A 15,666-nucleotide genomic window follows, 5' to 3' on the forward strand; every position below is an offset into this window, starting at 1 on the left:
GCTTGGTGAGGGAGCCCGGGCACTGGCGTCAGCCACTGGGAGCCATGTCACCTCCACAGGGCGCCTTCCTGTGCTGAGGTTTCCTCACCTGTAAGATGAGGACACGACCGCTGGTGGGAGGAATCCACGGTGCCCCAGTCAGAGGGGAGCGTGGAAGGAGACCCTGCCCCCACCCCTAGGGCTGTGCCTCGGGCTGGACATCCTTGGAATTCTCTTCTCCAGAGGGTGGCCCCGGGCTCCTCTGCACTGGAGAAAGCCTGTGGGGAGGCCCCTTCCTCCTTCCCCTTGGACCCAGCTCTCTCCTACTTCCTGCTCTAGCCCCTGTGCAGGGAGGGCCTGGGGCCTTGGCTGGGACTCCAAGAACGAGGCCTAACATGTGAGCGAGCTGCAAAACATCAGTTCAGTGTTGCTGGCATTTAACTGCCAGAAAATGATGTGTCTTAGAAAGGCAAGCATAGGATAATAAGAAATGTGCTGCAGTTGGTGTACAGTCTCACCTGCAGACACAGACAAGCCGACCCAGGGCTGCACTGGGCTTGCGCTCAGCAAGGGACAATCAATCTGTCACCTCATGCGTCCTCCCATTCCCCCAAGTCCCGCTCGCTGACAGTGACACTGAACAGGTAGCGTGGCAATGAGTTCACCCGATTTAATTAACTAACCTGCCTCATTAGTCTAATGAATACGGCAGCTGACAGAATTTAGGGCCTTAACCCAGATTCAATGCACATCTCTGGACTCCAGTGGGAAGAGTCAGGCACTGGGTGGGCCGTGGATATTCCTCTAAAGCAGGGGCCCCCCACTCCCCAACCCGTACTGGTCTGCAGCCTGTTAGGAACCGGACGCACAGCAGGAGGTGAGCGGCGGGCACGAGCGAAGCTTCATCAGCCGCTCCCCATCGCTCGCGTTACCGCCAGACCGTCTTCTCCCTGCTCCCCACCCCCCAAACCTGGGTCTGTGGAAAAACTGCCTTCCACGAAACTGGTCCCTGGTGCCAAGAAGGTTGGGGACCGCTGCTCTAAAGGACAGCGGCGGTGGGGGGCGGGGGGGGGGGGGCGGGGCGGACAACAGGCAGGGCGGTGCCCTGAGCAGGGCAAGCCCAGACCGTTCCAGCCGCAGCCCCGATCCCCCGGCCCCTCAGTTCTCCCACCTCGGTCGATGGCGGCTCCAGCCTTGCACTGGCTCCAGCCAAGAAACAAGATCAGTGCAAGCGCCTGGACTCCTCTTCCTCTCACACCCACACCCAATCCATCAGCGACTCGTGCCAGTGGTATCCTCCCCAGAGATCCGGACTTCAACCCGGCTTCTGACCGTCCCCCTGCAGTCCCCTGTCTGTCCCCACGCAGCACTGGCGAGCCTGTGACCCTTCCCGCCCCGGCCTCCTCGCTCTTGAGACCTCCCCGGCCGGCTGCCCTCTGTGAGGCTGCCCTTCGTTGGACGCCAGGGCAGCTCTCTCGCTTCCCGTGTGTCCTTCCTGAAAACCAGCTCCTCCAGGGGGTCTTGGGGACAGCCCGGTCTAGAACTGCAGCTCAGCCCCTGTGACTCGCCTGCAAACCACGAACCTTCAGGGGAATTTCAGCAGGAACTAGTCTGAAACTAAGGTGCCCTGAATAAACTGCTTCAAAGTGCTTGTGAGAGCACCACGGGTCTGGGTACTCACTCCTGGGAGAGGAGACACGTGTTACTGGTAAGCACGCGGCACCAGCATCATCTGTGGTCCCTCTGCCACGACAAGCCTCCCTCCCCCCGCACCCACCCTCCAGCTGCTTTCCACAGGTGCCTCCCCTCTCTGGCTTCTACACCTCCTGCGCTTTCTTCTCTATCAACTGACCATCTCAGGTCTCTCGTGGACCAGGTCTCAGGGACACAGAGATGAACAAGACTTGCTCAGGAGACGCATCACAAGAAACGTAGCGGAAACATGAATGGTGGGCCCTCTGAGGGCCATTCTGGTGCTAGTGAAACCTCTTCTGAGACCTTCCCCTGTGCTGTTCCCCCCGGTTCCAGCAAGGGCGCCCCGGGTGCCGGAACCAGGGATTCTGAAGGCTCTTTCTTGGGATGAATCGACTCAGTGTCTTTTATGTCACTCCTCTCACTCCCACGCACTGGGCTTCATCTGTCATCTGATCATCGCATAAGCTCCCCAGGACACCATGAACAAAGATGACGCAGACCCTGAGCGCCACAGTCCGTTGTGAGAGCCGCCCGTCAGTGCTGGGGACAATGCACTCTTCTCTATCCCAGAAGGTCCACGGCTGTGACAAGCCTCACGTCGTGCTCCTCTATCAACTTGGCCACTCGAAGCCCTCACATAATTAACTGAAAGTTCGTCTGCGTGTTGGCCTCTCAGCAATTCCACAGAAACTTCCACACAGGTGTGCAAAGGACGGAGGAAACCATCCAGTATTTACCGATTCCCACTGTCAATGAAGACATGCAGTTCCCAGGGAACCGAGAGCCAAAGGGGACAGGACAAGGGCTTCCCCGTGACCTGTGGGTCAGCTTACGTCCGGGTGGGGCTCCATGAAGGCCCCACCAGCCAATGAAGGAAGGTGTCATCACAGACGCAGAGGTCCCACCCCCAGGCACTCACTCAAAGCTGGAAGAGAACTCTGGATGCCCAGGGCTGGGGGACGCTCTAAGCCCCAGCGCTGGGCTGCGTGTGCCCCGTTCACTGCCTAAGACTCTCTCTCTTCTCTATTTCCACGCAAATCCAAGGCTGTAGGGCCTGGCCTGGTGCCTGTTTCTACCTCCCCCTACCCGGAGCTGGCCACCTGGAGGCTGGGCCCTGAGCTCCTCCAGCCACCAGGGCGGAAGCCGCCCCAGACTCTGTTTCTGCCCTCCTCCCTTTTGGGAGAGGTCTGTCCTTTCAGCGAAGGGAATGGCCAATGCGGGCGTGGCCACAGCTGCTCAAGGCTCCTTAGGGTCACAGTGCCGAAAGGGGGCGCCCTCCCAGGGCGGGGGCCCACACCCCAGCTGCAGCAACGCCCTCTACTCTGCTGACCCTGCTGCCCCTGCCCCCCCAGTCCTCGGGGGTTCAGCGACGGGGCTGTCACGGTGGGGGCGGGTTCTGGGCACTCCTATCGTGGCCAAAAAACCATACTTGACAGACAGGACCTGGTGCTGCCGGTTGGAGAGTCCGATTCAGGTGGGTTTAAACAGAAAAGCCCGTCTTCATAAAGGTTCTGAGCTGACTTACAAAACCTGGGCAGGAAAATGGCTGAGCTGACTTGTGCACCCCGCGCCTGACCCCTCTCGGCTCCCTCTGCTCGCCCACGTCATCCCCCCACTCTGCCGAGGACCCTGTGCACATAGTAGGGCCGAGAGCCCCACTTCAAACTCTCCAGCCGGAGCCACTGAAGAGGCTGAACGCAGGGATCCTACCCGAGTCTCCAGCCCAGCTCTCTTCCGGGGAAGGTGACCCAAGGGCCTCGCTTGGGCCAGGTCCCCCCCCGCCCCGGCCGGAGGGGGCGCGCTGTAGCATGGGTGCCACCCTGACACCTAAGTTTGGTGGGGAGAGTTCCCACAAAGAGGGGGGAGGGGGAGGCTGGACAGAATCATCTCAAGTCACAGGTTTTTGCAGCTGAATGGAGAGACCCTATAGCAAGTCCTTCTTAAACTTTGGAAAGTCAAAGAGCTCCCAGCGTTTGTTGTTTTCTATATTATTTAAAATGGATAACGTAAACATAAATTACGTATAAACTCTTTTCTTGGAGCTCTTAAACTACTAAAACTAAAAGAGATGTACAAAATAACAACAAACAGAAGCCCGACACAAATGCACTCAACTTTACCTTAATTGAACATGACAGACGGGGCTGCAGTACAGAAACTATTGCACAGACATGACCTTGAGTGACTCAAAGCTCTCTCGGGCCACACCTTCCACTCCCCCCCTTGCCTGGCCTGAGGCCAGGAATGCCTGCAATGGCCACTGAGCTCTACCCCGCAGCTAGCTGGTCAAAATAACAGCAGCCAGCGGCCACCGCTCCCCAGAAAGGGGGCTGTCGAACAGGGCAGAGGGGTGGGGACGCAGCGACACTCCTGGGACTGAGTGGGGACCTAGGGATCCCGGACGGCAGGGCCACCCCAAGCTGCGGCAACATGTTGTTTTGCTCTTTTACATGAAATCAAGAGGCAGCCGTATGTCTTTCCCACCTGGACTTTGTATCTGCTGCCGATTCACGTAAAGGATCAAGTTTCTTGTAACGTTTCCAACACGCATGAAAAGGTCAAGAGAGGAGGAGACCAAGAACCACCAGTCCGGGGCGCCTCCACCCACACCCCGGCCGCTCACCTGCCTCACCTGGTCCCCATGGAAAGAAAACCTTCTCAGGTAGAAAACGCCCGTCCAGGTGACCTCGCTCGCTGCTTGGTGGCGTCTGACAGACAGGACCCAGGCTCACGGGGCTAAAGAGGCTTCTCTAAGGTCGTGAGCCGCGGAGGGAAGTCAGGACCGGAAGAAGGGTCTCACTAGTCCAGTCTCTTTCCCAAACGCTACACAGAGCGCTGGGCACAGTAATTCAAGCTACAAACAAATGCTCATATCAATAAAAGGCACAATCTTGTCCACTCGTAGAGGTCCTTGATTTTTAAGCACTTTCACAAATACCATTTTAATCTTATAATGTTTATTGGAATATTACTTTCTTCCCTCTGTCCCTTTTCAGGACCTCCTGGAAGAGCATATTTCAGATTCAAGACACACTAAATAATATTTCCCTCTCCATCACCAGCCACAAGCTTTACAAGTGCCCGCTCTGGTTCCTCAGTCCTGAGCCCGTGTCCGGCTTTCACAGTCAGCACCACAGACACGAGAGAGGAAACAGATCTTCCTAGAGAAGGCAAAAGAGAACCTTAGGATGAGAACAGCTTCTTTTTTGCATCATTTCATGTTTGCTTCCTTTTTCCTAAGCTGAGATTAAGCTCCTTGACAAAAATAACCTATTTTTGTCAAAATATTTCAAAATAAGTTTTTAAAAAACACAAAAATTTGTGAACAGGATAAACAGACAAAACCTAGCCAACAATACCAACTGATACTGAAGTAAGAAAACATATATATAAATGTTCTGCATTTCTGATGGTGGAGATGTGGCATATAGAATATTGTACAGACGCGTTATATTTCAGTGGGAAAGTAGGATGGGAAATACACTGACCCCCAAACCAGCAAGTCGTCACTCAAGACCTCCTTCTGGTGCCGACACGTTAACACAACTAGCAGGGGTTCCTCTGCTCTTTGCATGACTACCGTGGCTCTCTCATCATGTCCTTCTCTGTACGGTTCACAACAGCTTTGATTCATTCACTGTGGAATATCCTGGCTTAGTATGTGACGAACGTGTCAAGGAGCCTGGGGAGAGAGCCGGAACGCCGTCCCCAGCTCACACTGGTGGCGCACACGCCACGATGCAAGGATAACACACGCGTGCTCCCCCTCCTTCCAAAAGGCCCACGTCCTCCTCCAGGCCTGTCCAGGGCCGCACTGCAGGGAGAGTGAACCAGCTCCCCACTCGGGCAGCGGCTGGACATGGAAAAGGAGTGGGCCCGACGTGGGGACACACAGGCCTTGGCCAGGGTTAGCCCGCCCAGGAGACACTACAGTCCCAAAGACCTGCCGGTATTTTTTCACAAACCTGATGGCAAAGTGCACTCCTGGCAGGGAAGCTGGGCGTCCACACCAGCCCCCAGAGGGGTGAGTCAGACCTGGCCCGATGCAGCTCCACGCGCTGGTCAGCGAGCAGCCATGACGCCGGGCTTTGGTTCCGTTTACTAGAAAACAGGTTATTAGCGCAGGACTTTAACTTTCCAAACCCCATGCTAACGGAGCTTGGGGAAAACAAAGGAGGATCCAGCTGCCAGGGCTTATCCCACAAGAAGGCCTCAGGCTCACCCTCAAGTTCTGGCGTCTGTGTGCTAGCACCACACCGCCCGGTGCTTCCAATCAGCGGAGCCCGCGGGCAGCCCGGTGCCACCGTCCGGCTCCTGCTGGACCCCTCGCTCCAGCGCCTTGTGCAGGATGGCGCGTGGGCCCGACAAGGCACTGGCCAGTCCACGCCACTGTCACCCATGTTTCCTTCTAGACCGCGGCCATCGCCAGAGCGGCCCTGACGGTAACTGGAAAGTTCCACGTGTTTCAGATGACAGGAGGAGGGTGGGTTCAGTTTATTTTTATAATCACTAGGAAAGCTTGTTTTCTAAGCCAGAAGTGTCAAAGTTGGCTTTCTATTCATGAGAGAATATAAAACTTTCTGAGCAGGAATAAAATTCCTTAAAGGGCTATTAACGCAAAGCAACAACCGCAGATCAATGAAATGCCAGGAAGACAAAGTTATTTCTGGAACAAGGCAGTGAGCCAGGACACTGGGATGGCCTGCCCCAGGCCGAGTTTAGCTTCTGCACCACCAAACCCAGATCAGGAGAGATGCCTCGATCTTCTACGTGCTGTGGAACATAAAGCAGGGCGCTCGTTCTGCCAACTTCACGACACGTCAGTCTCTGGTGAAGTGGTGTATTCGCTGCCACTCTAGCTGCTAAAATGGAACACTGTTGGGTGGGAGACACAGAGGAGACTCTGAGAGGACCTCAGTGCCCCGTATTCTCGTAGGAAAATAAAAGGCAGGCGGTCCTGTGTCACATGTGACCTCTCTGGAAAGAGGGGGCTCTGGCTTCGGCTGCGCGGTTGTGATGTGATGGAAGCGAGACGGGGAAGCGGCCGGAGGTGGGTCTGGCCCACGGGAGGGAGCCCCTTCTGGCCCACGTTTCACCCACGCCCCTGCGCCAGGAGGAGGGGGCACGGCCAACAGAGAAGTCAGCATCCCACCCGCCACCGACCCCGGGCTGCCCTCCCAGGCAGCCTCTCCCAATCCTTCCCTCCCAGAGCTGAGCGGGAGGACGGCGCAGGGGGAAGGGTCCCGTGGCTCCCCCACCAGTTGTTTGCCCTTCACAGGCCGCCCCTCAAAGGGTGGCCTGGATGGAGTGACTTCCTGACCAGAGCAAAGAGGACCCTTGTGGGAGGCCTTCTGGGAGCCTCTCCCACGGCAGCCTGGCCACAGCTCTGAGTGCAAAGCCGATGGTGGCAGGGATGATGGGAACCCAAGAAAAGCAACTCAGAAAGAGAGCTGCAGGCAATGACTGGAGGCCCAGTCGTTTCTCGGGGCAGCACTCAGAGCCGCCCACCCGAGCTGCGGTGGGAGAGGTGCCAGCCGGTGCCCAGTTCACACTCAACAGCAGACCAGCCATGCACCACTGCCAACCTCCAGCGACCATCAGGCCAACAGGGACAGGCCAGGGGCAGGGGGCAGACAGCAGCTCTGCGGGTGTTTCTGCCCTCCACTGGCAAGCCTGGCCCGGGGGCCTGCGACCCCCTGAGTGTTCACGGGAGCCTGCAACCGGGAACCAGAGCTGCTCGCTTGTTCATTCAACAGGTGCCGGGCCGGGCACTCCGAGGGGACACACGGCGAGTCAGGAGGGTCCCTGCCTGCAAGGACCCACCAGTGTTACCGATGAAGTAAGACGTTCAGGCAAGACAACGCCCAGACAAAAGGGAAACGCACGCCCTGGGCTGTGGGGAAGGTGAGGAAGAACCCTTAAGTCTAGTCAGTGATTGTCCAGATGCAGCGTGGACGGAGCTGACTTCAAAGGTCCAGGCTCGCTCAGGGACAGTGAGTTCAGGGAACGGGGAAGCCTGGTGCTGCAGGCGACACAGGGGACGGGCTGAAGGGCCAGGACAGGGTCAGTTCTGGGGAGCCACTGACCCCAGACCACAGTGCTGGGCTCCAGCTAGCAGGCAACTCCTGTGCTCTCTGGAACCCTCGTCTTGGGCTTTTGAAAACAAACCTCTTGCTCACTTGGTACAAACCAGCTCAGGCCTCGTAAGGCTGGGCCAAGGGGGCACCTGCCCCGGAACAGACAGGCAACATCTATGACCAACATGTAAAGGACAGCTCTCTTGTCCTGGCAGGTCTCCAGGGGGTTCAAAGGCCGTTTTGTCAACAAGACTACTGACGTCGGCACATGCTCACTAGCGCTGAAGGAAGCGCTATTCAATTCTACAAATCAGAAGTGAAACCCAACAAGGCAACAACCAGGAAAGGAACTAAAAACCACTTAGTAACTGAAGAGGCAGAGCAATTTCAGGTCTATTAGCAAGCACCTTACACAAGAGCCATTTTCGCCTTTGAGAGGCCCTCCCCCGATAAGCTCACCGTAAACCACGTGGGATGAGACCACTCAAGGAAGTTGCCAGAAGCATCTTCCCTTTCTTTCGGGTCTCCTTGTTCCAGAAAGATTCCAGGCTCCTTGTGCTTTTTGTTTAGAAAAAGAATGCTAACGAGTCAGGACATCTGTATAATTATAAGTGTCAAGATAAACCTTTTAGGGTTATTTGTTTTTCTCTGAAATTCACAGTTGAGTTCTACAGTGTAGAGAACACACTGAGAACAAAGGCCCCCATAAAGTGTCTCCCTGTCACGTATCTTATGTGACGTTACCATCACCAAGAGCAGTGACAGTGAAAACTAGTTAAAATCTCTACTTGTGCTTTCACGTTTTTTTTTTTTTAAACGTTCTTGGCAGTTGGGTAATAAAGAGACCAGGGAAAATGTGCCTTCAAAATTCGTTTTTTAGATTTGCTCCCACCTCCCACTAGAAGAAATCTGTAGAAAAACAAAAAACCGGAAGCTGGCAGGGAGCAGGTACACCCTCCAAGCCACCTCAGGTCCCGCCCCCTTGGGAGCAGGCAGGTCACTGACGGAGAGCCAGGGAGGCAGGTCTCCACCCGGTGGAATGTCCTTCTCCTCTGGGTGACTGGGCCGGCCCCACACAGACATCACCCGACACCCCCAGGACCATCACGCAGCCCCATCACCAGGTTTCAGTGAGGACCAGCTGGGGAAGGGGCCAGATGTACACCCATCGGGGAGGTGTGAACACACATCTGTCCAATACTCAACCAGAAGGGAGCAGGCACCAGTGTATCCAACTAAAGCCTTGGATCCCTCCGCTCGGCCTGCGCCACTCCGCTGAGCAGTGCACAGTGCATCAGACGCCCACCAACCACAAACAAGAGCAGAGAAATTCAGGGAAACACAGCTGACACAGAGTCGTGCTCTTGGTCTGCTTCAGGTGTTTCATTCAGCTATCAGATCTCAGGCAAAGCACAAACTCTGGGCACTTGGGTGTCCCCTGCTGGGTGTGGCTCTGTCCTCCCCAGCCCTTCCTCCCCAATCTATTATCCTACACTGGTGGGCTGCCCAAAATGGCATGAACTGTGTATATTCTGCTCTGTCATTTGCTCCTCACCACAAAGCCTGCCCCAGCCCCAGGGAAATCATTACTCCCTGCCTCAGCGAGGACATCACAGTGCAGAGAAGAGGGGCGTCTTCCCCACCATCCTGAGGACGACCAGCGAGGCTGGGCCACACAACAGGACTCCGGCCTCCATTCTGGTCCTCTCGCAGAGCTAGCACGGTTCACGGCACCTCCTGAACAGCAGGCCCTCGGGGGGGCATGACTTCTACCATGACTGCATTGTACTGATGCACAGAGATTCTTCTTTAAATAAATGTTTTAAATTAAATTTGCTACACGTAATATCTTGATCTAGTTAAATACTCAAGTATATGTAGAAATGAATTTAACTCTTCAGATATAAAGCTTGCATCCAGCAGCACACAGGCCCCCTTCAGGAGACAGGGGGCCCGGGGCACGGCATCCCATCTCCATCCCCAACCCCCGACCAGCTGTTTGACTGTGGGAAGGCTCTGCTCGGAGCCCATGTCCTCTGTCATCAAGTTGGGGAGACATCCCCACCTTAGAGACTTGCTGCTAAGTGTGTGTGTGTGTGTGTGTGTGTGTGAAGGCTTTGTAGATTCCAAGTTACTCAGCTAAATTTAAGTGACACTAGGTCTTGCTAAGAGTCAAATGAGATACAAAGGCAAAAAAATGTTCTGAAAATGTAGGAGTTAGGATTTAAATCTTTAAATGACACATTCTTTCTAGCGGATGACACAGCCTGGGTTATGAGCAGTGGGGAGGCTTCCCCAGGAATTAGACCTGGGCCTGCCAATGACACCTCCTGTGGCTCCCTTGGGCTCATGGTAGACGTGGTGAGACTCTGCTGGGTGCCAGGCCCAAGTTCATTCAAGCTGCAGACAGAGGTGGGTGGTCTGACACTCACCCTCCACCTGATCACTAAAGGTCATCAACTAGCCAAGAAATATACTACTTCTCTAAAAAGGAGAATCTGTCCCTTCTGTCCTTGAAAAGTTACAACGGCGCAAGCAAACAACTTTCTGTGTGGGGACAGGGCATATATGGGAACTCTCTATACTTTCTGCTACATTTTGCTATGAATCTAAAACTGCTCTAAAAAATGAAATTAATTAAAAAAAAAAAAAAAGACCTTCTGACACTAATTCCAAGGGAGTTTTTAGCTAGCCTGCCCTAGATGGCCTAGAAAAAAAAGGAGGGAAATAAGTCATAAGAAAACCTACACTCATATCAGTAGCTAAGCCTTTTAAGGCATTAAATTCTAGAGTTCTGTAAACATTAGATTTCTTGGAACAATATTCTGAAAAGCCCTGAAAGTTCAAATAAAGTCAAATAAATATAGCACTCTGTAGACCTTAAACAAGGCTGGATGAGAGGATTAAACCATGTACCCGAGGAAAGGTTTGCACAGAGAAACTGCAAAGCAGATCTAAAAATACCGTGTGATTATCCACCACCACGGTTTTAGGGGGCAAAATAGGGAGGAGATCAAAATGCAAGGCAAACCTGGCATTTCTGGGATAACTGCTGTCAGGCGACCCTGTTCTGGTGCATCACCGTGCACCCCAGACCCACAGCCCTCAGGCAGGCTGACACCGGCACTCAGACGGCTTCTGCCACCAGGCTGGTCATTAAGCAGATCTGAAGGAGAACAGAGAGGACAATCTGCAAACCAGCCTTTTTATTTGTGATTATCTTGCACGTCTATAATTTTGAGTGGGATGGCTTTCCCAGCTCCTCAGTGGGGCAGTGCTGGTGGGTATCAACAAAGAACACTGAGATTCCACAGCAGCTGGGTATTCGTCTGCTCGGGCTGCCATAACACAACACCACAGGCTGGGGGGCTCACCCAACAGAGATCTCTTTTCTCACAGTTCTGGAGACTGGAAGCCCAAGACCAAGGTGCCGGCAGGTTGGGGTTCTCCTGAGGCCTCTCTCCCTGGAGTGCACACGGCCACCTTCTCCCTGTGCCCTCACGTGGACACCCCTCCCTGGTGTCTTGTACTCTTCTTATAAGGACACCAGTTCTACTCAATTAGGGCCCACACTCATGACCTATTTACCCTTAATTAACTCTTTAGAGACGCTATCTCCAAATACAGTCACGTTGGGGGTTAGGACTTCAGCATATGAATCTGGTACGGGCTGGGAGTGGGAGAGACACAGTTCAGTCCACAACAACATGCCTCGCACAACAGACAGCACCTGGCATCCTCTGACCTAACACACCGCACAAGTCCAGCAGCTGAGCTGGTGGGTGCTGCCAGGAAGGGGTCCAGGAGCAGAGGTGGTGAAGCAGCCCCCCTTCCCCTTTCTGCTTGCGAAGGGTGCGGCTCTCACACTGAGGCAGAGAACCTGAATCCCCTCTCGCCCCTCCCCACGTCTCATCCTCTGGGAAGGGGGATGGGGGAAGCTGTGGTCAAATACTTCCCAGTCATCATCTGAGCGCTCGAGGTGACCTGTTAACATTCGAAGCCAGGGTCAGAGATGGACAAGTGACCAGTTCAAGGTCAAAAGCAGTAGCAGAGCCAGGACACACCAACCCCAGGTTGTTAACTCCAGGTCCAAGCACCTCCCTCACGCCACAGCCACTTGTTTTATCTTTACAACCTCCTGGTCAGGTGTGTACATGCTCTGAATACATTTAAAATACACCTTTGACAAAAAGCCCCAGAATAAATGGGAGACAGGTGAGGGCTCTATCCAGAAAAAAAAGCTAATAAAATTTTTTTTCATGTAGTAGAATTAAAGAAACACAGTCAAACTCTAATATTTAGTTTATACCCTTATAATAAAAACAATTTGAAGGTGGCAAGGGCATAGAAGTCTCCGCCTTTTTTGTTCCTCTCTTCCTCATCTACTGCTTTCCTTTGCATTAAGTAAATATTTTCTAGTGTAACCTTTAATTCCTTTACCCACACAATTACAGTGAGATATGGAAACATTGCTCCTATATAGTTCTATTCCTTTTTCTTCCTTTTGTTCAATTATTATAATTATTATATCTATATATATTACAAACCCCAAAATATAGTAATTATTTCTTTATATAATTTTTGTGTTTTTTAAGAAGTGAGAGAAGGAAAGCAAGTATATATTTCCAGGGTTTGTTTCATCTACCTTATTATTCATCATTTCTGGTTCTCTTCCTATTGTCCTGTGGATTTGGGCTACCTCATTAATGCAGTGTAATTTCCTTATTCCGATACAGTTTTGTTCCCGTTTGCCTCCTTTATGCTGTTATTGTCAAATACATTACTTTTCTAAATGTCCTAGGCCACAAAACATAATTATATACATATTATTTTATAAAATTGGGGAGAAATATGCATTTATACTGTCTCATGTAATTATATAATAAGCTTTACTGGCATTCTTTGGCTTCTTACTGGCATTCTTTGGCTTCTCATATGGATTTGAATAATCACCTGTGGTCACTTGCTTTCAGCCCAAAGACCTTCCTTTATATTTTCTGTAAGGCAGGTCTACTGACCACAAATTCTCTGGGGGGTTTTATGGCTTATTTTTCAATTTGAGAATATCTTTATTTTTACCTTCATTTTTGAGAGACAGCTTTCCTGGATATAAGATCCTTGGTTGACTTTTTTTTTTCTTTCAGGACTTTGAACATGCCATCCATCCCACTGTATTCTGGTCTCCATTGTTTCAAATGAGAAGTGTTAATCTTACTGAGATTCTTGGTACAATCTGAGTCATTTTCCTCTTGCTGCTTTCGAGATTTTCTCTTTGTCTTTCAACATTTTTTCCTATGATGTGCCTCAGTGTGGACTCCTTTCTGTTCATGCTACTTAGAGTTTATTATGTTTCTTGGATGTGGAGATTGTTTTTCATCACATTGGGAAGTTTTCAACATTATTTCTTCTAATATTTTTTTCTGTTTCTCTCTCTCCTCTCCTGTGGTACTTGTATTATGTGTACGTTGGTGTGCTTAATGGTGTCCCACATTTCCCTGAGGTTCTGTTCATTTTCTTCATTTTTTTCCTCCATCATTTGAACTGCATAATCTCTATCACTCTATCTTCAAGTTTACTTATTCTATCTTCTAGTTAACATCTACTGTTTTGGTCTTCCAGTGAATTCTTCATGCCAGTTATTTTACATTTCAACTCCAGAATTTCCATTCAGTTCATTTCATACTTTTTTTTAAAATTGGTATTCTCTAATTGATCAAACATTGTCATCAGACCTTTCTTTACTTCTTTAAGCATGATTTCCTTTAGTTCTTTGAATATATTTACAATGGCTACTTTAATGTCTTTGTCTGTTAAATCCAACATCTGGGCCCTCTTTCAGGCAGTTTCTGATGCTTTAAAAAAAAAAAAAAAGAATCCCATCACACTTACCTGTTTCTTTGCATGTTATCCTTTTGTCTTAAACATTGGACCTTTTAGGTAATATATTGTAGCAGTTCAAATACTGATCCTCTCCCCACAAGGGCTTGTTTCTGTTTGCTTATTTTTTCAGTGAATCAGCTGGACTAGTTTAGTGAAGTCTATCCCCTCAGGACTCCCCACTTTCCCCACAGTGTGCAGCCTCTGATGTTGTTCCTCAGAGGACACTGCCTTGGGTGTGCACAGTCTCCCTGGGGTGACAATGGTTTTATCCGGGCTCTCTTCTTCTCTTCCCTGATCTCTCTGTAAAGCTGCCTGCCTCTGATGTTATCACATCCAGCTGTTAGGCTCCAGGAATTGCTGGCTGATTGCTCTATTGTTTTTGACAATATCCTCGGGCATCAACTGCTGTGCAGCATGATCAATTAAATGCTGGCCTTTTTGAGGGAACAATTTTTGATATCAGTGTTTGAGGTTTGTTCTGACCCCAGGAGGGCTCTTCTTAGCTGTCTCTTTCTCTGGTTTTCGCTAGCCTAAAGTTTCAACTGTTGCTCTCATGGAGCTACCAGCCTCTTTTTAGCTTCTTCCCGCCAAGATCTCCTTGTCTTGTTTTTGACAGCATGCTTAGGTCTGAACTGCCCCATACTCTGTTATAAATAAATTCAGTACTTTTGGGGAGAACCTCAGAGTTTTCTGTTCTCGTGGCCAACCTCTCCTCCTTGGCAAAGTCTCTGAGTCACTGCTCTGGAGTTGGGGTCAAGGACAGTAGCTCATTTCTCCCAGAGTGACACCCCACATTATGAACAGAGTGCTAGGTGGAGGGGGTAGCCTTTGATCTTTTTTTTTTTTTTTTTTTTGGCCACACTACACGGCATGCAGGATCTTCCCTGACCAGGGATCGAACCTGTGCCCCCTGCAGTGGAAGTGCGGGAGTCTTAACCACTGGACTGCCAGGGAGGTCCGCCTTTGACCTTCTTAACTCTTCTGGAATTAGACCTCCACCCTACGAGCAAACTGGCATGACAGAGGGTAACTGGGGCCCCAATATCCTCAGTTCGGTGCAGAGCCTCCACCCCATGAGTAGAAGCTGGGTACACTTCCCTGGAATTTCGCCTCTGCAACACGGGAGCTTGAGAGGAGTGAGAAGTGCTGGCAGCTTGCCCCTCCGAGGGAGATACTGTAGCCCTTGATGGAAGCTGGGGGGAGCCACATGTTCTTGGCCACACCCAGCCAGAGGGATAACTTCTGTCGTACTAAGCTGGGCAGGAAGGATTTGGCCACAGCTCAAGTGCCACAGACTCTTGACGTGGTTACTGATATACAGTAGATTTTCTTGAATAAATGTTTCTTCATTTGCTGCATACCCTTAGGACCATTTCTGGATATTTTTAATTTTTTTTTTTTTTTTTTTTTTTATTTTTAATTTATGGCTATGTTGGGTCTTCGTTTCTGTGCGAGGGCTTTCACTAGTTGTGGCAAGTGGGGGTCACTCTTCATCGCTGTGCGCGGGCCTCTCACTATCGCGGCCTCTCTTGTTGCGGAGCACAGGCTCCAGACACGCAGGCTCAGTAATTGTGGCTCACGGGCCCAGCCGCTCCGCGGCATGTGGGATCCTCCCAGACCAGGGCTCGAACCCGTGTTCCCTGCATTAGCAGGCAGATTCTCAACCACTGCGCCACCAGGGAAGCCCTCTGGATATTTTAATTGATTGTTTTCTTAAAAACAGCTTTCACCAATTATTGTTGTTTTGCTGAGGAATAGGTCTGTGGAGCTCCTAATACTACCATTCCAGAAGTGGATCCCAATAAAATTTATACTTAATTTCTAACAATTGGCAAAATATTATGCATAAGTTCCTTTTTGTCTAATATTTCATGTTAGGGAAGCTGGCATTAACCAGCAAAATATGAGTTCTACACACTATAAGGAAATGTCTCCCCAGCAGGAACTATTCAAGAAAATCTACTGTATATCAGTAAGCCATGTCTTTAAAAATATATTATTTTTGTTAAAAATAAGTCACCCAGATGTATATCCT

At 51.1% G+C, this 15,666-nt stretch overlaps 1 protein-coding gene across 7 annotated transcripts in view; it reads right to left on the reverse strand.

Moving 5' to 3' along the window:
* INPP4A (inositol polyphosphate-4-phosphatase type I A) overlaps positions 1–15,666 on the reverse strand; it is a 125,648-nt gene that overhangs the window by 64,935 nt on the left and 45,047 nt on the right. Inside the window, exon 2 of one of the 7 annotated variants that reach the window (XM_082427261.1) lies at positions 10,783–10,917. The exons of the other annotated variants lie outside the window; for them this stretch is intronic. The gene's annotated coding sequence lies outside the window, so the exon portion shown is untranslated. The remainder of the gene's footprint in view (positions 1–10,782; positions 10,918–15,666) is intronic. 7 annotated transcript variants of the gene reach the window in all.

This window comes from Balaenoptera physalus (genome assembly GCF_965194825.1).
Source record: "Balaenoptera physalus genome assembly, chromosome: 15".
Lineage (NCBI taxonomy): Eukaryota > Metazoa > Chordata > Mammalia > Artiodactyla > Balaenopteridae > Balaenoptera > Balaenoptera physalus.